Genomic DNA, 27,070 nt, shown 5'->3' with positions numbered 1-27,070 from the left:
CATCCGACCTTGTTCATACATCGCACGCTTGAGAGCAGCACAATAACAGTGCGGAATCGCCCCGTCATGTGTTATTTTTCATATTACGCAGGATTTCTTTGGAACGCACAAGAAAGGACTACATGAGATATATTGTGTAGGAAACAACTTACTGAGAAGTTTCTCAAGGTGCTCTACAACTTTGCGCATCACCTTTGCGTCAGTCTGCAGCCAATACTTAAAGAGTTGAATAATTAAACATAAATAATTAAGGGGAAAATAAAGAATAGCCTGAGTTACTCTAGGCCAGTGCCAACATTATGCATACGGTTCAACTCACGTCCGGAGTGCCTTTTATGTTTAAAACTTTGGCTCAAGTTATGTGGGGCAACCTGTATATTAAGCTTTATAAAATTATTGGGTAAGAAGGTTCGAATTTCCCGAATTTGGCTCCACGTGACAACTTATGTAGGTTTTCATTCGAAAGTACCTGATTGCAATTGGCGCCTTGAATGGCATTTGCAAACCTCCACGTGAAATATATATCTTGTATGCGTTCTCTCTTGCAATTGCGCAACTGCACGCAGAGTGCTCATTCCATAATTGCACAACTGGTAAGGTACAGTTGCAATGGACAAGAGAAAAAAAAATTTGTGTTTGCTTTTTCCAAATAGGATTGCTAGAAGGGATCTGACAGGTCATGTCATCTTTTGATTCGTTCTGAATTCACAAGCCACTGCGTTTCTTTTTTATTTTATTTCACCGCTGAGCTTTGTTTTCTAACCTACAGTTTCAGAAACCGCCATAAAATATTTCACTCGTCAGGAATAAAACAAGAAAACGTTACGCACGGAAAAAGAAGCTTGGAGGACGCTTAAGCTTCGCCTTTAAAATTGGAACGCGACAGCATTCAAAGATCCCCGACTGCTTTTCGCGCTTCCCGGAAACTGCAGCTTATGTAATCGTAATGCTTACCAGGAAACGCTGCCAGCGAACGCTACGCACGAAGGCGAGCTTTCTGGTAGAAACGCGGCCTCTTGCGTGGACTGATCTCCTGCTACTGTTTCACACTTTCAATACATCAGTCTTATAAGATCTAACATAAAAGGTGTGTTCTGTCTTTTTTTTACTTGGCGTTTGTTTGTGGGCTCTCATTCTCGTAATTCCGATTAACTTTGTAAGACAAGGTATGAGCAACATTGGTGGTAAAAGAGTGGTTGGGTAGGCGTGGTTCAAAATTATTTTTTACCGGAGCAACGGTCGACGCTGGACGCGGGACGCCGACACCGGATTTTCTGCTACACGGGGCCCCTAACGATATCGCGTTAAAAATAACAACAAAGTGTAGGGTTGAACCTGCCTTTCAGCGGGGCGTTGCATCTTTGGAACGACATAAGGGTAAAATTACCCTTAATGTCCATTCTAATCGGCATGTCCTACATCTGCTTCAGGAGCTACAATCGACGCCGTCGGTCTCGTTATCCAATTACGCATGGCGGGCCAGCGGCATTTCGGAGAGAGCGGCATCATTTCTTACGTGACGTTAAAGTGGTCACGAGCGAGCCGCGATCGTGCTCCACGTGACGAGGAAGGAAACGCTCCCGACAGGAACTACTAATGCTCTGCTCTGCGCTGCTGTGCAGTTAATCCTCACTTTCATTATATATTTTTTTCAGTATCCTCACACGTGGTTACCATCTAGGGCTTTTGCCGCGTCGCGCTTTGGTGCGTAGGGAATTAATTTGGTTTTGCTTGCTTCGTTACGTTTTCTAGTTTTTTTTTCGTTGTAGGAAATACGGCGAAAGAGAGAGCAACAAAAAAATCGTATCCGAAGCCTCTCACCGATCCTTTTATAGATCTCCGGCGTGTTGCATATAGCGCGCGTGTGTTGAGAGAATAATGTATACGGGGACGGGGAACTACCGCATCCCCTCCCATTTTCGTCGCGATTCCTGGCGCGCTTCTGTCACGCGAGTCAAGATACCGAGAGGAGGGAAAGACTTTTTCCACCGCCGCTTTCGTCTGTCATCCAATCCGGCCGTCATCCCTTCATTGCCTGCGCGGCTCGCCACGCTCGCTGGATATATCGCAGTTCAGTCTTTATTGCTCCCTCCGTGCCTCCGAGCTCTCGCTCGTCGACGAAGCGCCGTTCGTTACCTAAAACGAGGCTGCTCGCCTTTCACCTCTCTTGGCCGTTTTTCTGGAAGCCCCCGGCGCAGAGGCTGCGCGTGCCTGCGCGAGGGAAGACTGTTGCATGCGCCAGAACTGACTTAACGCCGGCGAACAGTATGCGACGGCGAGATATTTAAGGCCAAGATATAGTCCGGCGTTTTCGGCGCGCCGGGCCGCGGCAGGCGAAGTCGGATACGCTGCGCTAGCGACGCCAGGGGTGCAAGAAATTTGCTTCCTCTAGAGTTCGGCGTGCGCGCGCAACTCGAGGCTGGCGCCATCTGTGCGTCTGGGAGCGCAACTTCACCGCCGCGGCGAACAGCTGTTTACATGGCGCATGCGCGATACCCTCGTCGTTCGGGTAGCGCGCGCGCTTCTCGTTCCGCGCGCTGTTTGTGCGCCTAAAACAAAAACTTTTGCGGAATGGCGTTAACTTGTCCTGACAGCCAGAAAAAAAAAAAAAACATAGGGTTTTACGTGCGAAAACCACTTTCTGATTATGAGGCACACCGTAGTGGAGGACTCCGGAAATTTCGACCACCTCGGGTTCTTTAACGTGTACCTAAATCTAAGCACACGGGTGTTTTTCGCATTTCGCCCCCATCGAAATGCGGCCGCCGTGCCTGACAGCCAGAACATCGCACTCATATTGCTAGTACTTCGGCTACGTCAAAAACGGAAGCGGACCATGTATGTACATATGCGAAAGCTATTCGACAAGCGCCCTCAACTCGGCGACTACCACCAACTAGTACAGGAGCTGCGAAATGCAGCTTACCTGTGGCGAGACCACACTGCTTTCGTATAGCTTCCCACGCGTTGTTCTTCCGCTCTGTGTCGCGGTAGTCCATGCGTTTCACATCGTATACACATGGAAGGTTGCAAATCGCTTCAAGCAGGCGTCCTCACTCGCGCTGTCATCCCACACGGATGTTGAAAAAACCACAGCCGCACTGTCAATACACGCACCGCAGGCCGCCATTCTGCCTTCTGCTCGCTGCCGCTGCAGCGCGCAGTGCATTCTGGTCTAGCGGCAGCCGCGTGAAATAGAACACGCTCTATGTCCGCGCCGGCGGCGTTGTGCTCGCCAAGCGCGCCCGGGCACGCCGGCTACGCCGTGACGCCGGACTGTAGACTGCGCGCTTTTCACCGACGTCGCTTAACCGCGCCGCGCGTGGCCGCGCGCGCGCGTTACGCCGGACTATATCTTGCGCTTTATAGACGAGGGAACCAGAGGCGCGCGCTCTCGTCCTTTTTGCTCGCGGGAGACCACGCGGTCGCGAGCCCGTGTGAGAGACCGCAGATGCGGCAGAGGGCAGCAGCGCGGGCGACCGGATGCATGCACATAGTTCGCGCAGCCTGCCGTACGTATGTGTGAGTGTGTATGCGTAGCCTGAGGGTCGTGCGGCGGAATATATCGTGTCGTCACCCCCCCCCCCCCCCCGCGCGCGCGCTGTCTTCGGCGATTAATGCCTCCTCTCGCGGCCATTCTTTAAGCGTCGCGTCACTCGCAACCTCCCCTGCGCGCCATAGAGTTGACCGAGGACTTGGTCCCCTCTGCTTGTAGATATGTACACGGCCGCTTGCTATGCCCTGAAGTTACTTTGTCATTGGAAGCTATTTCTGCATCCACTCTCTTTTACATCCTCCTTGTTCATTCATTCGGAGAGAGCTGTTATCCTGCTGGCCTATCACTTGACGCTCGCTATACGCGACTTGAAATTACTTTGTCATTTGAGAGCAAGTCTTCGTTATGGCCAATTTATGCTTCACCTTCTCCTCTTTGTCTTTGCATTATCTTTAATATTATTATGTGGTATTTAGGATATGTGTTCGCCTTTAATTGGCGCCGGCTACTCCTTTTCACATAGGGATTAAAAAAAAGACGAATAAATCTTTACAAATATAGTGAAAGCATAACACAAATTCCGATAACATAAATACACTAATGTCACACTATAACTGAAAGAGAACTCCAAATCATAAAAACACAAAGTGCAGTCACGTAAGTAAACTAATGGCGCACTAAAACTGGGTCAACTCAGTAACACAGCAACACAGAGTCCAGTCACATATGCGCAATAAGGTAAACACAAAGCCCCGTCACTTATCTAAAGTAAGGGCACATAAGAAATCACGGGTTAAAGTCTTATGAAGTTGGAAAAACCAGGCAGTGGATTGACCAAAGTCGGGTAAAAGAAAAACATAGAATACGCTATCACATTTACACACTCCATTCAATATTTCCGAAAACACTGCTAGCTTCTAGAAATCTTTCAAGGGCCAGTATAACGCTCGTCTTTTCAAAGAGTATGTTGGCCAAGGACCTTCCTGAGGGTGAAGGACCTACGATCTAATGCCACTAAATCAAGTACTAAGCGCTGTCTGTGTGTGGTCGTGTCGCAGAAATTCTAGCAGAAGATGCTGTACATGTCATCAGCGTGGCCGCAAGCGCATTCCGCACTATCAGCTCTTGAAATTTTATGTAGAAAGTGTTTTGTGTGCGCGGTACCGAGACGCAGACGTTGAATCAGCGTTTTAAAGGCTCTGGTTGTATTTAATGTGGACGGGGATTTAAAATTGAAATGATGGGTCCGTGTGAAATAAATCGGGAAGATTTCGAGTTCTGATCAAACCATGTCACTTTGCAACCACGGGCTTATCTTAGTATTCCCCTTGTGTTAGAGGGAGACCACGTGTGGCGTTATTAACATGCGCTTGTCCAGCTGCCGAATCCGCTGCTACATTCCCAGGGATATTGCAGTGGCCAGGCATCCATTGGAACGTTACTGTGCGATTTTCTTCACTTGCTTTTGGAGTTCCATAAATAGCTCGTTAACTAACGTCATGTTTTGCGAATTGCTGATGCCACTATGAAGTGAAGACAAAGCTGCCTGCGAGTCACAAAAGATGACTCATTGTTCCCCTTTTTGCATTGAATTTGTGTAGCGTAGCAGAGACAATATTGCAAAAGGCACTGCCGTTGTTGATAACGTAGTGTGAGATAGTTTAAATGTTTGCATTTTGTTTCATTCTGGAAGGACAAAGGCAGCCGTAGAAATTATTTGTTTGGCAAGAACCATCTGTATACGCTTGAATATAGCCAGGGTGTGGAAAGTATATTTGGTATAACGCTAGTTGTTGTGCTGCTAGCATAAACATATCGCGTTCGCGAATAATTCCCTCAACCGATAGTTCAATTTTTGGAGCTACGAGTCGCCATGGAGGGTAAGAGATATCCGAGAACCAAAATTTGTGATGTGGTAGTAGATATTGGTGCCCTTGAATCACCGAATTGATGTTCGCCCTGTCTCTCTTAATTAGTTCACATGCTAGTGGGTGCCTTTTGTGCTGCACTGAAACGCGAAAGTAGTTTCGACAGGCTTCAACCGTTCTCATAATAGGAAATGGAGGATGACGTGCCTCTGCAATTACTAATGAACTTGAGGTTGCTCGAGGAACGCCTAAGCATACTCTAAGGCTTCTAGCTATTAATAGTTGGAGTTTCTCTTCAAATGAACGGGAGATTCCATGCAGAGCAGGTGAAGAATATGCTATCTTTTGCTTTATAAGTGCATTATGCAATTTAATAAGAATGAAACCGACCCTCCCCATGTCGTGTCTGCTACGCGGCGAAGAACATTTATTCATGAGTTTATTTGTACTTCGAGGGTTTTAATGTGAGAAATCCAAGAAAGTTGCCTGTGTATAAACCCCAGAAATTTGTGTTGTTTCACTATGTCTAAAGGTTGACCCTCAAGGCACAGCTGAAAATCCTTTAGATGTCCTTTGGTGAAAGGCAACATAGCCATCTTACTATAAGACAGTTCCATTCCTCTTTCCTTTAAGAATTTGTCCACAATATTTACGCCTTCCTGCAAAGTTGATTCAACGAGGCTGTTACTTGAACCAGAGGCCCAAATGTAAACGCCATCCGCATATATAGAGTAGTGTAGTGCAGGTGTAAATGTCCGCGGTAAATCCGCCATCACACAATTGAAGAGAAACGGACTTAAGACACTGCCTTGTGGGGCTCCTTGAATAATATTATGAGAGGAACTTTTTCCTTCACTTGTTTGAATAAATATTGACCTGCCATTACAGATGTTGGATATCCACCGCAGCGCCCTTCCAGAGACTCCCAGTTCTAGCAGGCTGCATGGTATATGAGCATGGCTGACTGTGTCGAAGGCTCGTTTAATGTCTAAGAAACCGCTATTGTGACATTTCCCCTAGCCCGTTCGTATTCAACATATGTAACGATATCCAAAATTGCATCCGTGGTGCATCGCCGCCTTCGAAATCCTGCCATGTGATCGGGAAGTGCTCTGTTTGCTCACACCACCATTGCAGCTTAGTGTCAATCATTTTCTCCATGACCTTGCATAAACAGCTTGTCAGACTCACAGGACGAAAAGATTCAAGAGAAAGAGGTGTATTGCCAGGCTTCAATATATGTATCACGCGTGCCGTTTTCCAAGAGTCAGGGACACGCTTTTTCCGCAAGTCATTGAGTATTTCCAAAACTGCCAATCGACCATTAGGTGCCATGTTTTGCAACATACCGTGTGTAATGAAATCTGAACCTGCAGCAATCATTGTCTTGCAAGACGCAAGCGCACATTTTAGCTCTATCATAGAGAATTCGTAGTCTAATTGTACATGGTGCGACTGAAAACAAGCAAGAACTTTTTATTTTGCCATTCAACAAAACATTGAAATTCAGCACTAGTAATAGATACGCTTGTTCTGGTTATAACTTTGCAGAATTCCTCAGCAATCCCTAATTCTGAAGTATCCTTGGCTATTGCGAGAGCAGGAAATGGTTGTGTTTGAACAACAGGGCCGCTTAATGCACGAATAGTCATCCATACTCGTGTAACTGGTGTCAGGAGAGACAACGTATTGCAAAGTTCACGTCATCTTGGTTTCCCTGATTTTTGTAGCCGTCTCCGCATGACTGAGTAGATTTGCTGCGAATTTATATATGCTTCTATATTTCCACTCCGGCGATAAGCTCTTTCTGCTCTTCTTCTTATAGCTTTCAAATGTTCATATTCTCCATCAACTGATGTCTACTTGTCAGGAATGGGCACTTCTTTCGTACACATTTTAATTGTTTTTTGTATCGCTGATGTGAGTTTTTCTGCGTCAACTTCACAATCCACTCGACTGGACAAGTGTTGACGAAGGAGCTGCCAATTTCTTATGTCCCCGTATCTTCGTTTCGCAGTACTTTTTAAACGCGGATGTGATATAAGAATTGGGAAGTGATCGCTTCCACGTGTTTCTGCATCTGTTGTCCAGCCAGTGTCGGTAACAAGATCATTAGAGCACAGTGTTACGTCTATGCAACTGGCGCAGCGGTATCCCCACATAAATGTGACAGATCCACTTTTCAATACTGACAGACTGCATCTTTCCGCGGCGCATTGAACGATATTGCCACGGGCATCACAGTGATTACTCCCCCATGTTACGTTGTGCGCGTTAAAGTCCCCACATATGATAATGTTTGATCCTGTGATGCTAAAAATATTTACCAAATTATCAATCGTAATACGCCTCGATGGCTGCAGGTATATGCTTACGACTGTTACACATAGTTTTGCGAGCTATACTTTCCAGGCTACATATTCAGAAAAATCTGAACTGCTTGATTGAATGAGGTGAAAGGGCAAATCTTTTGGAACGCAGAGCATTGTTCTGCTGTTTCCAGCTGGACGAGATGATTTATATATTATGTAATTAGCAAGACAGAAATCGTCTCTTGTATGTACTGCACAGGTAAGCTGGATTGTGCAACTAACTTGCGAAAATCAGCAGATTTGGATCGAAGGCAATTAGCGTTCCACTGAAATATTGCGACATTTTCGCAACGACTATTCAGGATTTCCATCCGGTAGCACTGATGTGGACAGCTGGTTCATTGGTGGCTCCATAGACAACAGTGCCTTTACCTCTGGAAGCTTGTTCGCCTGAGGTAGAACTATGTCAACTGCTCGAACTACAGCAAACAACATGGGTAGAATCATCTGTCCAACACTGAGCGACGCGGTGCTTTCCTGGAATGCCGATATTCCAGTCGCCGTCTGAGCTGATCGCTGAGGGATGTTCTGAGAAGGTCGCTGAGGTTGTCTTAGGTTAGGTCGCTGATATTGTTGTAATGCGTGGCCCTCAGTGGCCGTAGCAGAACGATGACTCCGCTGTCTCTGAGATCCTTGCGCAGCTTGCTGCTTTAATGCCGATGAATACGATGGTTCTTGTGATTTTTGTTCAGTTGATGTAAACTGGTGATTATTCGCTGGGCTCACACCAAGATTCGGAAGGGGCTCCTTGAGTCGCGGTTGCTTCCCATGAATTAATTCATGTTTGCGTAGCATGGATGCGGCCTTGTTCTGTGGAAATCCTGAGAAAGAAGCCGCATGATTACCCGCACAGTGTGAACATCTATAGGCTGTCTCACAGACTTGCATTCAGCATGTTCATGGTTCTCAGAGCAGATTTTACATCGATTTGTCCCACGACAGTTTTTTACCAGGTGTACAAAACTGTGACAGTTATAACACCGCAAGGCAAGACCAAGGTATTCTTACACCGGGTGGCTGGGGAAGCCCAAGTGGATTCTCTGAGGCATTGGCTTATCAACTCTGAGATGAAGGATTACACTGTGCAAAGAGCGCGATTCTACTGTACCATCCTCCAGACGGTAGTATTTGCTTGTCGGCGGACTGATATTACTCCAAAATCTTTCAAAACTTGAGCAGTTGCCCTTCAGTGTACTGAAGTGGCGCGTGACGAATCTTTCAGCCATTTCGAGTGTACGAAGCCGGTATGTAGGGCTTAACTCTTAGTCCAGCGACTTTGTGCAGTAAAAGCAGGTTTTTCGCAGATGCCGCTGAGGTAACACTCACTGAAAAACTGCCGTCTCTGATTACTGGGAATGTTTGAACGTTTTCCTTTGCCGCCGAGACAATTTCTGATGCAGCATGATATGGATTCACTTGCCAAAAATTGTGTCCTTCTGATGGTCGGTACACCACCGGAATTCCTTCACTTCTTTTCTTTTTGTAGGTCACGAATTTGAAACGTTCTTCATCACACTCGCTGGCTTTATAACAGCTTAGGTCATAGTTTGAAGTACGGTCATTCTCCTGATTGGACGTCTCACCAAGACGAGGTCTCTTGCTTTCACCTTCGTTGGGTTCCCCCCCATGGTCACCGGAGGCGGGCCTTGATGTTCAAGGACTAGCCGCGCCGGCTTGAGGATGTCATGCACATGGTGTGTGTTGGCAGAATATTGGGCGCGTTCCTGTGATGCACTCATGTGCTTCAAAACACGCTGGCGGTCATAGGGCTTGTGCCGCCGTTCTCGGCTGCCGACAGCCGTAGCGGTTGGAGACATCCGGAGGGAAAAGGCAAAGGAGGCTTCGTACCTGTCTTCAGTGGGCTCGTTGGTCGCTACACGTCTCCCTGAATTCCAGAGCGATGAAGTCCAGGCACAATGTAAACAAACTAGTTAAAGCTGAAGTAAAATGAGAGCAGAAAGGAACGCGGCCACCGCGCCTCGGCGAACTTCTTCTTCTTCTTTGCATTCATTCTGCTTAGGAGGGCGGATGCCTTCCTCGCATATCTCTGGCTTCGTGCTGCGGTTCTTCACGTTACTTTGTCGCTCTAGTTTGTCTTCTATTACTGGTCTCTTCTATCTGTTCTATACTCCCTTTGTGTTTCCTTGTATCTGGGCTCGTTGAGTTGGGAAGGGCTGATCGTTTGCTCGTGTATCTCGGGTTTCTTGGCTCGCTGCTTACTTCACCACTCAGTACCCTTCGCCAACTCCTTTCTCGATCTATTCATTCTGCTCTTCGCCTCCCATCCTCTGTATCTCTTCAGGCCCTCGTGAGGGATTTTCAGCTGCCATCTTGATTGGCGTTGCCCAAGGCGCGCGCCCTTTGTTTCTTTTGTCATTGTATATCCTCCTTTGCGCTTTGACTTACATCTCCTTTGATCGTTCCACTCGATTAGGGGTCAGGTTCTTGTTTCGCGCAGCGGGAGGTATATTTGACGGGGTTGTCCCGTGCTCTTTGCGATACACGACCCGCCGACCCGCGTAGCTATCTTGTTGGTGACCCGCGCTCCTTGTATTTCGTTGCGCGACAGCTACACTCTCTCGTTGCTTTCAATCTCTGTTCTTTCCTCCGTTCCTCCTTTTTTTTTCTTCTCGCACACTATAAGAACAAAAGGAGTTACGCTGATTCCTTTGGTGGAGGTAGCTGATCGTTTCATATTCAATTTCATTTATTTACTTTCGGGGCCGTTCAGGCGTTACAGAACACAGGGGCTGATTACAAAAAATAAGCAAATAACGAAAACAATAACGGCAAGTTGTTTAGTATAGCTGATGACAAATTGCATACTTGAACACTGGCTTTTCCTGGATAAAGACGATGGAAAAGGGAAGGTGATTCCGGGCCATGTTATTACTGGGAATACATGATTCAGAACGCAGGTTAGTTCTTGATACTTGAACACCAACTCTCTGTCTATGGTCAATGTGCAGTGACACGTAGTTAGTTAGGAGTGAGTAACAATAATTGCTTCAGATCTTCACTGGTGTATTATATCTCGTGATATACACTTAAACGAAAAATTGGTTAGCGCCGAGACAGGTCAGGAAGGTTTGACGCTTCCCACCCACCCACCCTTTTTTTTGTGTGAGATGCTAACAGTCCGGGTGTAATTCGCTGCGATACACCTAGAAAAGCGGTTCTGGACCGACTTTTTAAGAAAGGACGTAAGAGAGTTATTACGGGTCCCAGACACATGACGCTTACTCTAGTTTAGGTAGCACGAAGGTCTTGCAGTGTCGTAATTTTAGTAACATAGGAGCGAGATAAAACTTACGACTAAGAAAACCAAGTGTTCTGTTAGCATTATTTATAATGTGATCAATATGCGTTTGCCAGGAAAGTTTCTGAGTAATATGAACGCGGAGATACTTGTACGCGCAAACGAGTTTCCAAGAGCTGCCATTAAGAGAATACAGATACAGGGTTCAGGTGGTTGATACCTGCGTGTAATCCGCATGGCACTGCAGTAGTAATGTTCAGTTTCATTAACCAAGTATTGCACCAGCTGCAAATTTTATCAAGGTCGGACTGAAAGTAGATGCATCGGTGGTGGTGGAAACTTCTCTCTGTATAACGGAATCGTCCTCAGAAAAGCGTCATGCTAGAATTAACCGAGTTTGAAAGGTCGTTAATATAGATAAAGAGAGGAGGTCGTAGCACAGATCCACGAGGAACACCTGATTTAACTGGACAACAGTGGGAGTCATGCTCGTTCGTTGTTAGTACTGCGTCCGGTTGCTTAGGAAACACTTGATCCATTTAATTATATAAACATCTAGGTTTAGTTGATTAAGCTTGAAAAGCACTATTGTGTGAGAAACAGTGTCGGCAGGGTTAGCAAAATGAGTAACTATGCAGTCTACAAAAGGTGAACGATCCAAGATAGCAAGTAAATCATTAGTAAATGCTGACAGCTGGGTTTCGCAAGCTGAACTTCGCAGCTGGGTTTACGAAAACCGTGCTAATTAGCTGGAAAAAAAAGAAAGTATTCTAAGATAACAGCAAGATGGGTTTAACCGTATATTTAACGTATTTTACACAGTCCTTGAGCTTTTACCGAGTACGTTTACTTTGACTCGATACAAGAAGGCTAAGCGTATTCCATAGGGGGGAGCACGAGCATTCTCGGCGATGGAGTTAACTATTGGAATTGGACTAAGTAGTTACTCCAGCGTTAAAGAGTTAGTTGTCAACGCTTCATTGTTTTTAGAACGTGTCCAATCGTCACCTTGGCATTTCTTGCTCCTGTTTTCGAGTACGCGTAGTAGCTTGGGGGACATCACGTAATACACTCACGAAGTTGGCTGCAGTCATTGCGGGTTTACTTATTTATTTTATTTATTTATTTTCCAAAGTTAGTAAAGATGGTTAGTCCAAAGAGGATTTTTAATGAATATGAAACTCGTCTACTTATTTGTGACTCACTGAAAGAGAGCATGAGACTATATCTTTTATTTCAAAATTAAAATGAGTGAACGAGGAAGCGAGATGACTTATGAGCGTTTTCGAAACACGCCGAGGTGATTAAAGTGCACCATGCAGAAACAGTACGGCTCGAGCTTCAAATGCGTGACAAGTGTGATGTAAGTCCCATTCCGGATTTCTTCCGGAAGATTGTGAAAAACACTACTCAGGAGCGTAAAAAAAATAAAAAATAAAAGAAAACCCGGCGCGACACCAGAAGTAGAGGTACGGGAAATGCGAGGAAGTCAGCAGGCGCTTGAGGCACGACGCGGGCACATACAAAATAAAGAACATACAAACCAAAAACCAAAAAAGGAGGTTGTGACGCCGGGGGGAGGGGGCCTGGGAGACATACGCAAGTAACTATAACGCGTGACTATTTTTTTTCTTGCACTGTGGCAACGGCGGAGACGACGGTACACGGTCGACCTAGGAATTGCAGTCTTTGGCAGAGGCTTCCTCACATCTCCCTTCCTGATTCAGCCGTGCAGCAATGATGAAACAAGTTGTGCTGTATATACTGACTGGACTGGGATTGCATATGAGTATACCAGCCATACAAGGGTTTCATGGGGGGGGGGAGGGGAAAGAAGGAAGAATGTAGAGTTTCCCTGACATGCGTTTAAGATAATCGTCCCGCACTTGCTTCGCGCCCACGATTATTGCACACACATGCACATCGCTCACTGCACTTGCTTCGGTAACGCCAGTTTTCGGTACCGATAGCTCTGAAGGCTCAGAAAGAACGAATGCGCATTGCGAGACAGTCAGACATGCTAGCGAGTTTCCTCTGGCCCCTTTAAGGAAAGCAATGGGAAAAGCCGGATTCATCCAATCACTTTTCGCACCGTCCGAGTCACGGCGATTGTTGCACAACTCGTTGTTGCCTAACGGGAAGAAGTAATCTTTCACATTGCTGAGCAATCAAGAATGCGTCGGCACTCCACGCACTTCTCGAGGGTCGTTTAGATATCGCAGATCTCCTGGTTGTTGTCTTGGCGTCGTTTTATCACTGCACAATGAAGCTATAACTCTACGAAAGAAACTAGAAGGCGCATTTCTATTTCCAATTTCACAACTGCGTGACACAAGTGTGATTCATTGACAGATTAATTTGGTCTCGATGCTATATAGTGCATAAACGGGAGTTGTGTCGCTTTCTTTCTTCTCATTCGCGCTTCATTCATTCATTCATTCATTCATGCGTGGCAGCACATCCGTTTCATAATGTAAGAATAAGCATGCTTGTCGCAGCGAATGTCCTTTGCTCCATACACCACGAAAGCGATTCGAAAGAACCGCGTGGTGTGGAGCCGCTGATACGTGACTCGAAATTCTCGCGGATCTTTCTCACAAGAGCTGCAACTGAAACGGCGCGCATACTCGCCATAAGACGCACGACACGACCTAATGGGCTGGGTAAAAAAATAGAAGAAGCAAAGCGAGAAGAAAACGAACCCCTTTTGGAGCGGAACAGGACGCAACAAGCAGGTAACCGAGCGAATCAAGCCAGAGCAAAAGGAAGACAGATTCTGCGTGTCTTCAAATGTTTCCGCCCGTTCTCGTACTCGTGTATAGTTTGTACAGGCTCTCCATCTTTCCCGCCGCTCTCCTCCGTCCGGAGTCCACGAGAGAAGGAAGCGACTCCAACGCGATCGGGCGCAGCGTAACCGGGCGAGCGCGATGAGTGGATGAGGCCAGCACGCGCGCCTCAGGGGGGGGTTGTGCGTGGCGGCGGAGCCCGAAAAGCGGCCTCCGCGCACCGCCGCTCCTCGTCCGTCGTGCGGCGCCCCGCGGAACTTGGCTGCCTGTCTTGCGCGTCACCCGGGCTGCGCGCCGCGCTATCGGCGTGCTGACGGCCACGGGACTCTCGCCATCGATGCGAGATTAAACGTGCGCGAACCAGCGACAGCGTCGTCGGCTCTCCCGTCCATCATCTGCGTTTAGCCGCGCCGCTCCCCGAAAGAGCTTGTTCCGTGGTGAGTACAGGCGCCAAATTTTGTTGTACTAGTAGTACGCGCAGTTTGAGAATCACCAATGCTGCGATTTCTCTTAATCGGGATAACGCGCGGGTGATTTGCTTTAATAACTTGCCGTTTCGCTTAAACTTCTGACGCCTCCGCGTGCTTGCGTCCGGCGCGCGCGCACGCGTAGATGCGTTGCGTGTGCGTTGCGCTAAGCGTGTATGCTTTTTTTTTTTTTATCGTTCAACGTAAGTCACTCAGCATGTTCTTCAATTGATTAAGACGCCGTCACCTTAATCGTAGGATGCGATTACTCACCAGGTACGGATCATCCTAGCAAAATGGTTAGGATTACGGAAATAGTAACAAGTTCATACAAAGTGAAGCGTGTTTCGCGAGAGGTGCGCACAAATAACGTGTTTGTTCTGCGCTGTTCGCTGGCGCGGTGTGTATTCTTTTTACCCCATAGTACACTTTTTTATACGAGCCTTCTACTGAGTTTGCTGAGAAATGCGTGACGAAAATTTCCCTTCCCTAACCTTTGTCTGTTCACAAGACACAGGTTAGAATCACCTGAACGAGTAAATACGGTGTATAGGTAATCCGCAATTTAGCGTGTCTGAGCGACATATGGTAGCGTCTTGTTATCTTGCTATCATTTTAGCGCGAAGTATACGTAACCTATACGATAGAATAAATCCGTTCCGATTCCCAGGTTCGAAAACCTGGGGCCGTAAAATAGAGCTTATCGTTCCTGTGAGCCCTGTTTTCTATTGGCCGGCGACATTAATGATATGCCCGGCGTTACCATTGCCTATAGGATCTCCTCTTACGGATAGTTCTTGCATAAGAGTGTGTTTGCGCATACGGGCCCATATTATTCTGGCTGGCTTCTCTTCGTGAGGATATTACGAGCAGCTCTACGCTTCATAGCTTGCCTTTCAGGTACCGATAGGTTCGGACTGGCTGAGCATGCCATCAGCTACCCATCCATGCACTCGATAAACATCCATAAGCGTCTTAAGCGTGTTTAGCTTCAAAGAACTTCGCTATCCGAAAAGACTCTGCATGCTTTATTGGCAACCCCACCGCTGTCGTCAACACGCTTACGCCAGTACTTTTCCTCCAAAAGCATAGGCAGGCATCTAACTATACGGTGGATTTCGTTGCGCATGCTCTTGCTTAGCACTCTCCCGGTATGACGCATCCGGGCCAGACGTTGTCGGGTTCAACGGCCACCCGCCGCGGCCATATTGAAACGCGATAACAGCTGCAACGGTTGGGAAATCCAGAGATCATCACGAGGCGCGACGGCGCGACATGTCTCCGTATGCGAAGCGACGCCGCACCTCAACATCCTGAATGGTTTCCGCTTGTTAGCATATACCCGCGCACCATGCCTCGGAAACAGTATACGCCTGGGTCATGTGCCGGCGGAGACCCACGTACGCCGACTCAGAATGCGACAGAGAAACGCGAGAGCCGCGCTGGGTACGTGCGCAGGACGTGTCGGTGGGGCGTATAAGGTGTCGCGCCGGCGGCTCCTTGTTTCCTGTCGTTCTGGGACGCGGTGCGGATGACGATAATCTGTCCTCGTGACATTGAACCCTGCCGTTCGGCGCCGAGCGACAATTTTCTCAGTCATATTTTTTACGCATGTTTTCTTTTTCCATTTCTGATGTCTAACTCTTGTTACTCTCCAAGACGACCTTCCACGTGCTCGAGGCTCCGTGCACTGCACAGCTCGGAAGCGACGTAAAATGTATACTTACGGGAAAAGCAAGGAATTTGGAGCAGTGGAGACAAAGGGGAGGAAAAAATTCCTAATGCGCTCGCAGTCTTTCCACATGTCTTCGACTATATATGTAGCTCCCTAAACAACACACCCCCAGCACCACCTACGTCTCTTGAGAGTTCAGAGCTCGGACACCTTAAATCTCCCGTGATTGTTAAGTGAACTATGAACTTTGATTGATTGACTGATTAATTGATTGATTGGAATCGAGGGGCAGCGTGCGAGTTGCTATCATACTTATAGGTCGCAACTGGAAGACGCAGGGTGATATATATATATATATATATATATATATATATATATATATATATATATATATATATATATATATATATGTGTGTGTGTGTGTGTGTGTGTGTGTTTGTGTGTGTGTGAGCTGAAATAGTTGTTTGATGACCATCCCCTGTTCATTTCTTTCTTTCGTCTTCTTTTTATTCTATTTTTGGTAAGATGTGCTAATCGCGTTACGAAGCAGTTAGGGATATTCTTGGAGGCTGACAGGGAGTGGGGAGGGTTATTTTTTCTTGCTTTCCTTTTTCTTTCTTTTTTCTTTGCTTTCGTTAAGTCCAAGGACGCAAGCTTTGAGAGATAGATGAGACGAAAAGCCGCATCGGGTGGGAAATTATAGCGATATACAAAGTGCAACATGCTGCGGAGCTTATCGCATCGAACACATTTATATTCATACAGTTTCTATTCACCTGACTGCTCACGCCGAACAACGGGGACATAATTTCGTCCCATTCCGTGCTTCTCTGAAGAAACTTCGCGTGCACGTATACACATCGCCGTGAATTAAAAGCACCGTCCAGTGCACATTGAGGAACTAAGCACTAAATGAGAACACATCTATGGAGAATAACTTTAACGTGCGCGCGAGAGCTATTGGAATACAGCGTAACTGATTTACACGCTTAAGGGTCCTCAAGAGTGCAATTGGTCCATAATTGATGCCCTTACATCCGTAAAGGTGCAAAGGTGTGAGTTATATACAGAACAATTAAGGGCGTGAATCGGTATGCAGTTTACGAGGTCACGAATTTTACGGCGAGAAGAGAAAATGGAGGGATAAGTTCGAATCGACGTAGCTATCTTTAGTTTATGCTCGAGTAAAGAGATGCTAGCTCACAAATCTGTACGTTTTTATACTTTTATCCAAAAACAGACCATGATCTCGACAAAGATACCTTCCGCGGCTGTGCCGCACGGCGCTCCGTGCGGCCCCGTCACAGTGCCGGATGCAAATGAAGCCGGGTGCGTCTTTCCTTTGGACCCTTTATCTCGCGTGGCACAGGATATGCTTCCCCGCTTCCTCTTGTGCTACAACCGCGCCTTCGTCCCGACGTTGTACGCCGGTTGAAGTCGAGCTGCTGCGGCTATCTCATGTGCGAAGGATACGCGCGGTATCTCGGCTTCCCTCGGTGAAAGGGGTGGATATACGCCTGCAATGCGCGCGGGCGTCGACTGTTCTTCTTATCGCTAGCGACGTTCTAGAGGTGATGCAAATTTTGCTCGCCCCTGATATGCCATTTCTGCCTTTCTCACGTGTAGAGACTCGGTCAAAAGGCGCTCGTGTGTGCCTAGAAGCTAGAGTACCGACTGCGTACAGTGTTCGTGCCTTCAGTAGGCCTTCAGAATTCCACTTCTAAAATGTGAGCGTGGACACTTTTTTTTTTCTGACTCTTCAGTGCTCTAGTGCCTGGTTACATCGCCCGAAAGTAGCGAGTATACGCGTGTACTGTGCACTCGATATAATAATAATAATAATAATAATAATAATAATAATAATAATAATAATAATAATAATAATAATAATAATAATAATAATAATAATAATAATAATATGTTTTGTTTTTATGACGGCGTACACACTTCCTCATTTGTGCTGCATACCCGTTTATCATTCTGTCGTTTATATTATCGACCAAAGTCCGCAATTGTCGGTAGTGTTCGTCGTCGTCTTCACTGTGGCAATTTCTCTTCTGTAAGTCGCTGTCTTTACAACGTTGTTTTCTAGCAACGTCATACAGTTTGCTTCTTCTTTCTCTCTTCCTCGCAGAAGCGCCATTTTCCTCATTTCATATATATTTGATTAAACGTTAATGTTTCTCTCTCGCGCCGAGTCACAGGAAACAGCCGTTTTCGTCACATGTTTGCCAATTGCCGTGAACGTATTCAGGCTTCTTGCTCACTGCTGTCATCGAGACGGCAAGCACGTATAAAGGCGGTAAGAGCCCGTAACAGCAATCACGCTCTGAATGGCTGCTCACGGATTATCGTATACCGTACACCGTGTGGACAAATTTACCTGTCAACACTGCACCGCCATTCAGCGCGTTCCGCCATATATACGAGCGAACGCTATGTTTCGGGACGTACAAAAGCGAGTGGTGGTGATCTCGCGGTCTCTCTTTCTCCTTCCTCCGAGATAAAAAAAAAAAAAAAGCCACGTACGGCCAGACACGCCCCGTTTCCGCGGCCGGCTGAGACTTTTCCTTCGGCCCGGCAGCCGCACATTTCTCTCCTTCCTGCTTCCTGACGTGTATCACCACGGGGTTGTGCGCACGCCTCACGCGTAGCAGAGGCAGTGCTTGGGTTAGGAGCGGAGAAGGGGTTCCACGCGGCCCTTGGCCGGGTTTTGGCAGGATTTCCTTCACCCGTCATCTATGCTGGTGCCCGACGACGTCCGGCTTCCGCCCTTGGAAGGGAAACGGGCCGAAAACAGACGAAGTCGCCGACGACGCGCCACCGGAGCTGGCCGGCCGAGCGAAATGGTGGGCTGGAGTGGCGTCGCCGAGAGTGGATCATTCGTACTGCGCCGAGGCCGTATAATTGCAATAAAGAGACACGGAACGCGTGTGCATTAACGTTGCACTTCCTGAAAGTGCTCGTGTGATTCGGAAGGCTCATGCGTGCGTGCGTGTGCGTTCCGGCTCAGAAAACAACATTTATGTAGCAAGTATAGAGAGACAGATAGATGGGGATCGAGAATATTTCGTGACGCCTACAATTTCCTGATGGACGATTTCGCTCTTATTATGATACTTGAGACGTTAATTAGAAGAAGATAACTAATTACGTACTTAGTGAAAATTCAACGAACAGTCTGACTTGCTCCAAGCGACGGCAAACATTACATTCCAGCAGAACTTTTTGTTGGGCTAGTTGGTGCATATTACTGAAGTACTATAGCGCCAAACAGACGACACAAGAAGAAGAGACACGGACGAGCGCTTACTAACAACTGATGCTTTAATGACGGAAACACACAATATATATACACAAATTTGGCGGCGCAACTCGCGCATTGTCAAAAACATCGCATGGTAACTAGGCAAAAGGCGATAGAACGATTGTGAAGGTGACGTTCGTGAAGATGACACGTGGTGTACAGGGCCAAATGACTATAAATGATAATGGTTACGCGATACACAAACACCGCCGTAAGGGAGTACTCCATAAAAAACTAAAAGATTAGGAATATTCACCAGGCGCGGGCGGCGCAGCAACATGCTCAGATTTAACTATGGGCTTCTAAAAATGACATCTCACTTTTATAGAGAATTCTCGATGGTTCGCTTACGCATTCAAGGCCCTTCCTTTTAATGTGGAAGGCTTCCTTCAGCTCGCGGGCCACGCTGTCTCGACTTCTGTCCAGAATGATGGTCTCTGCGGGTGCGGGTGCAAGCCTCGCCTAAGAGAGACCATCATTCTGGACAGAAGTCGAGACAGCGTGGCCCGCGAGCTGAAGGAAGCCTTCCACATTAAAAGGAAGGGCCTTGAATGCGTAAGCGAACCATCGAGAATTCTCTATAAAAGTGAGATGTCATTTTTAGAAGCCCATAGTTAAATCTGAGCATGTTGCGCCGCCCGCGCCTGGTGAATATTCCTAATCTTTTAGTTTTTTATGGGGTACTCCCTTACGGCGGTGTTTGTGTATCGCGTAACCATTATCATTTATAGTCATTTGGCCCTGTACACCACGTGTCATCTTCACGAACGTCACCTTCACAATCGTTCTATCGCCTTTTGCCTAGTTACCATGTGATGTTTTTGACAATGCGCGAGTTGCGCCGCCAAATTTGTGTATATATATTGTGTGTTTCCGTCATTAAAGTATCAGTTGTTAGTAAGCGCTCGTCCGTGTCTCTTCTTCTTGCGTCGTCTGTTTGGCGCTATAGTACTTCAGTGAAACATTACATTGTTTCTAGCTATACGCGGCACTCGCATATATATATATATATATATATATATATATATATATATATATATATATATATATATATATATATATATTGGCACAAGTTACGGAGGACACTCTGTACATACCTGCCGATTAGCTCCGTGTGAAACATTTTTCTCTATGTGTGTAGCTTTCTAGCACTGACGTTTAAGCTTCATTATACTGAGCGGCTTTGCTGGACTATCGGCTACAGAAGTGCGATCATTTTGCCGAGACACGAAAATTAGACGCGCTGTTTCTAAAAGTATCAGTTTTCCGCTTATAAACACAGGACATATGTACGGGCTTTAAGTAAGGCATGTATCGCAAATATTGCCAATTGAATAGGGCGCTGATTAACTTTTATGAAAATAATCGCTCTAAATGGCCGTCAAGTGTTCATCGAATAAAGCAGTGACCATAATGAAGTAAATACAGCAATCAACAAGTAAAACGTGCGGAATTTAGCAATGCTAAGGTCTAAAACGCTGCATACGAAGTACAGCTATGAGGTACTGGAGGGGAAACACGATACTCGTTTTTGAGCAACGATTATTCGCGATGTGTAGGCTTGGATACGACGTGGCAATACGTCGCAAGTAGCTTTCCCGTTGAACATTTAGTCGCACTGAACTCTTTTGTGTGGGGCACACGTGTTTATTTACTACGGCCCTTGGAAATGAATTTGCGTGTCTTCATATTATTACTCAAGGATGTACAATATCATAGTTTCTTCAAAAGTATTAAGGTTAAGGAAGTGTACCTTCCTCGACAAACAACCGTTACAGGTCGGCTCCACTTAATAAGCATACATCTTTTGAACTGGTAATGTCACGATATTTTCAACTATTTGTTTTCTTGCGTTAAATTAAGGTCCTAGGTCTCTAAATCCTAGAAAAAATATAGTGACAAGCTTTAGAGAGCCGAAAATAATGTAATATAGTAGCTTTTTTGCAGGAAGTTTTGGTTTCGTTTCTCAGGAGGATATTGTTTCATGGCGTCAGGAAATAAAATAAAGGCACATGTTTGTCTTTGTTGGCATTCACAATTTCCTTCAGTGCAAACTTTTGCACGCTGCAAATCTCTCGCGTGAGAGAGAGAGAGAGAGAGAGAGCAAGGAAAAGAAAAGAGGGGGGTCAACCAGACGAGCACCCTGTTTGCTACCCTACATGGGCGTGGGAGAAAGGGCAATAGAAAGAGGAAGAAATGGAGAGAGTAAGCACTGAGTGAGTGTGGGAGGATGCTCAGGGACACTATAAACGGTATCTTAAGCCGGTGCACTTCAAGTAGTGTACTTGTGTACTAGTGTACTAGTGTGCTTTTCGTGCCAGTGGCGGGTGCGGCCATGGCCCGAGTATCTTTGACTTGGAGGACGGTCTTGAGCCCAGTCGGTTTGAAGTTTTCCGCAGAGAGAGGCGTTGTACGTCGTGGCGAGGGCAAGCACACAACAGGTGCTCGATCCACAACAGGTTTCCTCGCATCCACAAGAGTCGTATGGAGGAAAGAGAAACCAGAATAACGTCCGGTTGTCTACCCTACACCGGCGGGCGAATGGGAAAGGCCAGAACAAAGATGACAGGGAGAGAGAGAGAGGAGGGAAGGAAAGAAGGAAATTAGCGGCGAGTTCGCTGACGCGTGTGGTCTAACAGTAATTGCACTAGTAGTCACAGACGTTCACCCACGACTGTCGCCCTCGAAGAAGCACAAACGTGAAAGCTCCAGTAAGGCAAGCAGCTGATGTCGCTGCTTGTATGCAGCGTTGAAACCGTGTGCGTGCCAGTCGCGTGCACGCCGCGCTTGCACAGCGGCCGGCGGTTGTGTCGTGTCCGATCTTTTCCTTTGGGTCGCTTTAGAGGCGTTTATTCCAAAACTTGCGATTCTTGCAGGATACGGTACTAGGCCGATAAGGACACTATTTCGTACACTAAGGTGGCTTATCCTATATCCCTAAGATAATATTGCGGTGAAAAGGTAAGTGAAAGGCCATATACCATTCTAGGCGTTTAGTTTTGCCGTAACTGTTTGTGGCGACGTGTCGGAACAGCCGCAGGCATCATTAGACACTGCACCTTTATGGCGTCAAGGTCTATGGAATAAACCTGAATAGCGTTGGCGCATTTTTCTAAGCCTCCCTACTCGGGCGTCAGCAAGTGCTTCGCGCTTACTGGTTCATTTTCAAAAGCGGCGACTGCACTCTTCAGTTGATCGGTATTTCTCACCAGTGAGGGGGAAAGGAAGAATGTGTGGGGGGAGGAAGGGGGAAGGGATTGACGCCACAGGTGCCGCCTGGCGGCGTCCTCGCTGACCGCACGTCGGCAGTCGTCGACTGTTCCTTTTCTCAGCGAGCACCTTGACCGTGGCGATGAGCGCGCGGAGGCGGCTCTGTTTGTTTACCGGCGGCTTGGGCAGGCGCGCAGTTTTCTAAAACGGTGCCTCAAGGCGCCGGCCTTGCCGCCTCGCTTCTGCTACTGTTTCTACTCGGTTAAACACCGCGAAGAGAACAAGAGGGAAAAAGTTGAAAAAGTAACAACAAACAAACACAGCATAGAAAGCATGGTTTGCTTGCAGGAAAAAATTGTACAGCTTTATTTTGTGACAAAGCCACTTTCTAGTTTGTTGTTGAAAAGAAAATAAGTACTGGAAACCTTAGCGCGATGGCTGCTGCGGCATCTTATATTGCGAAGCAATGGGAACACGTTCAGAACCAATTCAAGTGCACTGAACTAGCTGATACATTGTGAAGTCGAAGTCGTTGTTAGCGGTAAGCTATTGCACTTAAATAGTCAGCGCTCTGAGCTTCACTATGGTAAAATATTTTCTTTTCTCTTTTTCTTGTTGCCAATGCAGTTGAAAAGAAAATAAGTGTAGGAGACGGTCGCCATGTTTTGAGACGGGCTACTTTATACTACAATGAATGAAATAAACAGGGGTAATTAAGCGATAATTGATACAGTAATTAAAAATATTTCGTGAAAGTGAAATGCCGTGACGGCTTGTATCATATTCTTCATTCAGCAATTGCATATACGATAAAATAATTTGCTACAAAGATACAAGGTTGATGCATGAAACGACGCTAAAACATCCGAGGACACCTAAGCACTTATGAGTTGTCAATGCGAAAGCGTTAATGCCGAATTGAACGCCGTCGAGCGGTCCTTCGAGTTTCGCGCTGCGAGTTACGTAACATAGCGGTAGGTGCTGCCCGAGCCAGCAAGCAGCAGCAGCCTGCGGTGCGAACGCCGCAAGCCACTGACGTCCAGCGCGACGAAAGACCGAGGAAGCATTAGCGGCCACCAAGGCCGGCAGGCGCGCGCCCAGCAGCAAAACCCAGTGTAGGTTGATACGATCTCGACCGGAGGAGGTGGGTTTTCACCGCAGGAATCGGTAAACGACGACGAAGCCGGTCACCATGATGATAAAAAAAAAGATAGAAAAGGTTATATTCACTTCATTGGTACATGGTTGTGACTCATCCGAGTCTCAAGCCGTTCTGATCTAACACGGGGGTCAGGACGGCCTTAAATAACTTCTCTTTCTTTCGCCGAGGAAATCCCACTGGCCAATAAAAGCGCCGAATCGTTCACCACCTCCATCGCCCCTCACTGGTCGTCAGCATGCCGCTCAGGTGCTGTCCTCTATGAGCTGCTCGTGTACGTGGTGCATCTGTCTCCAGCATGTCACAATAGGAGGCAACCACTTGTCGTAGATGCTTTCCCCCGGGCAGTCTGGTTAACCTCCCTGCCTTTCCGTCTTCCTCTCTCTCTCTCTCTCTCTCTCTCTCTCTCTCTCTAGGTCGATAATAACAGGGGGAAACAGAGCCACGGACCGCACTCCGGCTTCCGAGAGCGAGAGTGACGGTGACGTGGCGTCGCGGCGATGCCCTCTCCCCTAACGCATCACCGCGCGCGCTAACGTAGCAGCGGATGTTCCCTTTCGCCCGCTCTGTTCCGTCGAAGCGTGCTCGTGACATGGCGTCGCAGACAACTGGAATTTAGGTGCAGTTTCACTGCTACAGACGACAGACGCCGGATTTTTCGCTCAGTGGGCCATTTGATGGTTTCGCATCAATAACGGGAAGGTTTGTCTTGTGGGCTGGAGGTTTCCCGCTCACGAATAGGATAGTAGATTGGTGGCCCGGTGTATTCCTGTTGTGATGTTCGCAGCTTTAAAAAGCGCTGCGCTGAGGTCACACCGCGTTGCTGAAAGGAGCTATGTATAATAATAAGCTATGTATAAGTTCACCACTTGTCTGCGCTGCAGACAAGTGGTGAACTTTGACTATCGTTCCCACTGAACCGCGCCAAATGAGAGCTTAAGTTGCGATCGCGCGCTTTTTTTCTTTTTTTACACAGACGTGCTATGGCGAATCGACAGTGGCTGCATGTTCGTATCCAGGAAGCGAGGCGATCCACAAATACATGCAGCCGTCAGGCACTTGAAGACGCTATCATTAAGATCAGCGGCCTTGTGCTGCCCTGCGTATACGCTGTAATTGTGCCAGGCTTACACTTTCCGCCTCGCTTCAAATTCAAAGGCAGCGAGTCACAAAGGCGCTTAGCGCAAGCAGTATCCAAGGTAATTTTCCCAGTCTTTTCATGCAGACAGCTTTAGTCAAAACAAGACAAAAAACAAACAAAACGCCAACACGGATAACAGAGGTGCCCCAGTGTCATGGCACATGGCACCATTTAGTTTTTTTTTAACTTTCCGAAACTTGAGTAATAGCTGTTCTGAAGCGTGCAGGCAGGAAAAAAAGAAAAGGAAATGAAAGCTTTTGTTTTGGACGTTGTCACGAGCATCAGGAGCCTTGCACGCGCGCTCAATAAGTACTCGCTTACTTGCCAATCCTATTTTTGCTATTTATTATTCCCTTGTTTTTCTTGACCCAGTTTTGAGTCCTTCGCTGATAGCCCTTTATTATAACACTGCTTTCGTGCGTCCGCTGATGCGGGCTCCTAAATGTACCTTTTATTCACCTCGATAAGGCCCAGTGCCGCTCTATATATATATATATATATATATATACGCTGGTTGTAAGGCACGTTCTTTATTAACACTTATAGTAGTTACTGCCGTTTTCATGGTGGAGAATCACGTACAAATATGTGTTAATGAAAGCGTAAAGTGCTTACAGCTGGTGTCAGCCAAGTTCTCGTGTATTCTCTCTCCTACACTCAAGTGGTTTACCCTTATCTCGCACAGTCTCGGTGATCTCGCAACGCCTTTCCCAGGGCCGTTGGCTAGCCGGCGCTTTCTAGAGAGAGAGAGAGAGAGAGAGTTTTAAACGCAGAAAGGAGCAGAGGTCAGCCGCCTTCCAGTTTACGTTCCCAAGAAATTATTTGCTGCAACTGCCGGTATTTTGTCGACGCCGGTGCTGGAGAGGGCGTAATTTTTCTTACCAGTAGGGGGCGCCAGTGTACTTCTGGCTCAGTATCAGCCCAGTTTATTTAGTGGACATGAAATAGGGTAGCGCACTTCACGCTCCAGGATTGATTCTTTGCAGCTATAAGTAAGGCTTTACAAAATAATGTTTTTGTCAGAGGCCGCAGTATAAGAATACTGTACTGTGTTTAAGGCATGAGCAGCGTTTTCTTCTTTTTTATCTTTTCTTTTTCTTTTTGCTGTTTCATATCTAAGCTATATTTGTCACTCCTTCCTCTCCTTTAACTGAGCACACTGTTTTCTACCGCGTTAAATATTGTCTTGTTCCTCGGTCAAAAGGGAAATTTTAGCTGTCTGGCCGGAGAAACGCTTCGGGCAGCAGGCTATGCTGCCCTATAAAGTCAAACCCACTCGTGTAGAGTTCCAGACATTTGACAGGCTAGCGCTCGCTGAGAGCTGGTTTTTTTTTTTTTTTTTTTGATCCTGAGATGTCTTGGGTGAGAGAAGCAGAATTAGCTTAACCTCTTTCCATAACCTGTTAGTGATGGAATTTTAATATGGCGTTTATTTGTGGAGTGGCAGCTATAGAAGCGCGACTTGTGTGTCCTACTTAAGTGTTCGGGCGGCTGTAGACCTCCTTAGAGCACAACGGCTTGTAGCTTGCACAATAAGATCATACGTGCGTGCGTGCGTGGTGCGTGCTTGTGTGTGTGTGCTTGTATACACGCTTGGCGCTTCTCGCGGGAGAGAATGTCCCGAATGCAGATGCACGCACTCGTGGCGAAATACAATCGGCCGCTGATGTCGCGGCTCGTAATTAGGCGCCCGCATTGTGTTGCACAGCTCGGCGGGACCACCGCGCTACCCCCGCGGCGATCGTTCGTGTCAGTATACGTTGGGCATTGTTTATGCCGGCTCAATCGTGGCAAGGAGACGCTGTTGCTGAGATTATTGCCTGAATTAAGTGGCTGCGCCTCATTAGCGTCGCGAAGGCATTGCACCCCTCCTTACAGGACGGACTGTTTTGTCCACGCGCTGATTCCGCACGCACCCGCATGCTCACTGACTCTCGTACGCGTTGACCTAATTTGTGCATACGAGCGGGCGCCGAAGTGTAGAAAGGGTAATAGTTCTTAGAATGGAGTACGCCGGCTGCGGCATCGTGCATTGAGCAGGATAGCCCCATTCCTTTCGAAATCATTTGCAGTCAGAGCACACATGCAAATGCCGCCATTGTTTGGATCCTGCGTCCTTGCCTATAGGCTTACAGTTCTGAGAAGAAAGCACGTTGACCGCAGCCCTGCGGATAGACTCGATTTAGAGCCTCTGAGCACGAAAGCTCATTAGCTTTGACGACACTCGAAGCGCGAAGGAAAACGTGATGTCTCCAGTATTGGTACTTGCAAATTCATCTGTAGTTCTCTTATATTCGGAAGACGCTTTCGCCGTGAAGAATTGTCGTTGA

The 27,070-nt window shown here is 47.0% G+C and overlaps 2 protein-coding genes across 4 annotated transcripts in view; one reads left to right on the top strand and one right to left on the bottom strand.

Moving 5' to 3' along the window:
• Svil (Supervillin) overlaps positions 1-27,070 on the top strand; it is a 360,495-nt gene that overhangs the window by 18,649 nt on the left and 314,776 nt on the right. The window contains exon 1 of one of the 3 annotated variants that reach the window (XM_075680924.1): positions 14,075-14,218. The exons of the other annotated variants lie outside the window; for them this stretch is intronic. The gene's annotated coding sequence lies outside the window, so the exon portion shown is untranslated. Of the gene's footprint in view, positions 1-14,074; positions 14,219-27,070 lie in introns of those variants that run through there. 3 annotated transcript variants of the gene reach the window in all.
• The window catches only part of LOC142572088 (uncharacterized), a 159,306-nt gene that overhangs the window by 64,606 nt on the left and 67,630 nt on the right, over positions 1-27,070 (bottom strand). The gene's annotated exons all lie outside the window — the stretch shown is intronic.

This window comes from Dermacentor variabilis, chromosome 2 (genome assembly GCF_050947875.1).
Source record: "Dermacentor variabilis isolate Ectoservices chromosome 2, ASM5094787v1, whole genome shotgun sequence".
In the NCBI taxonomy this organism is placed as follows: Eukaryota; Metazoa; Arthropoda; class Arachnida; order Ixodida; family Ixodidae; genus Dermacentor; species Dermacentor variabilis.
Note: the sequence above shows the minus strand (reverse complement) of the source record. Positions and strands in the feature narration are given on the sequence as shown.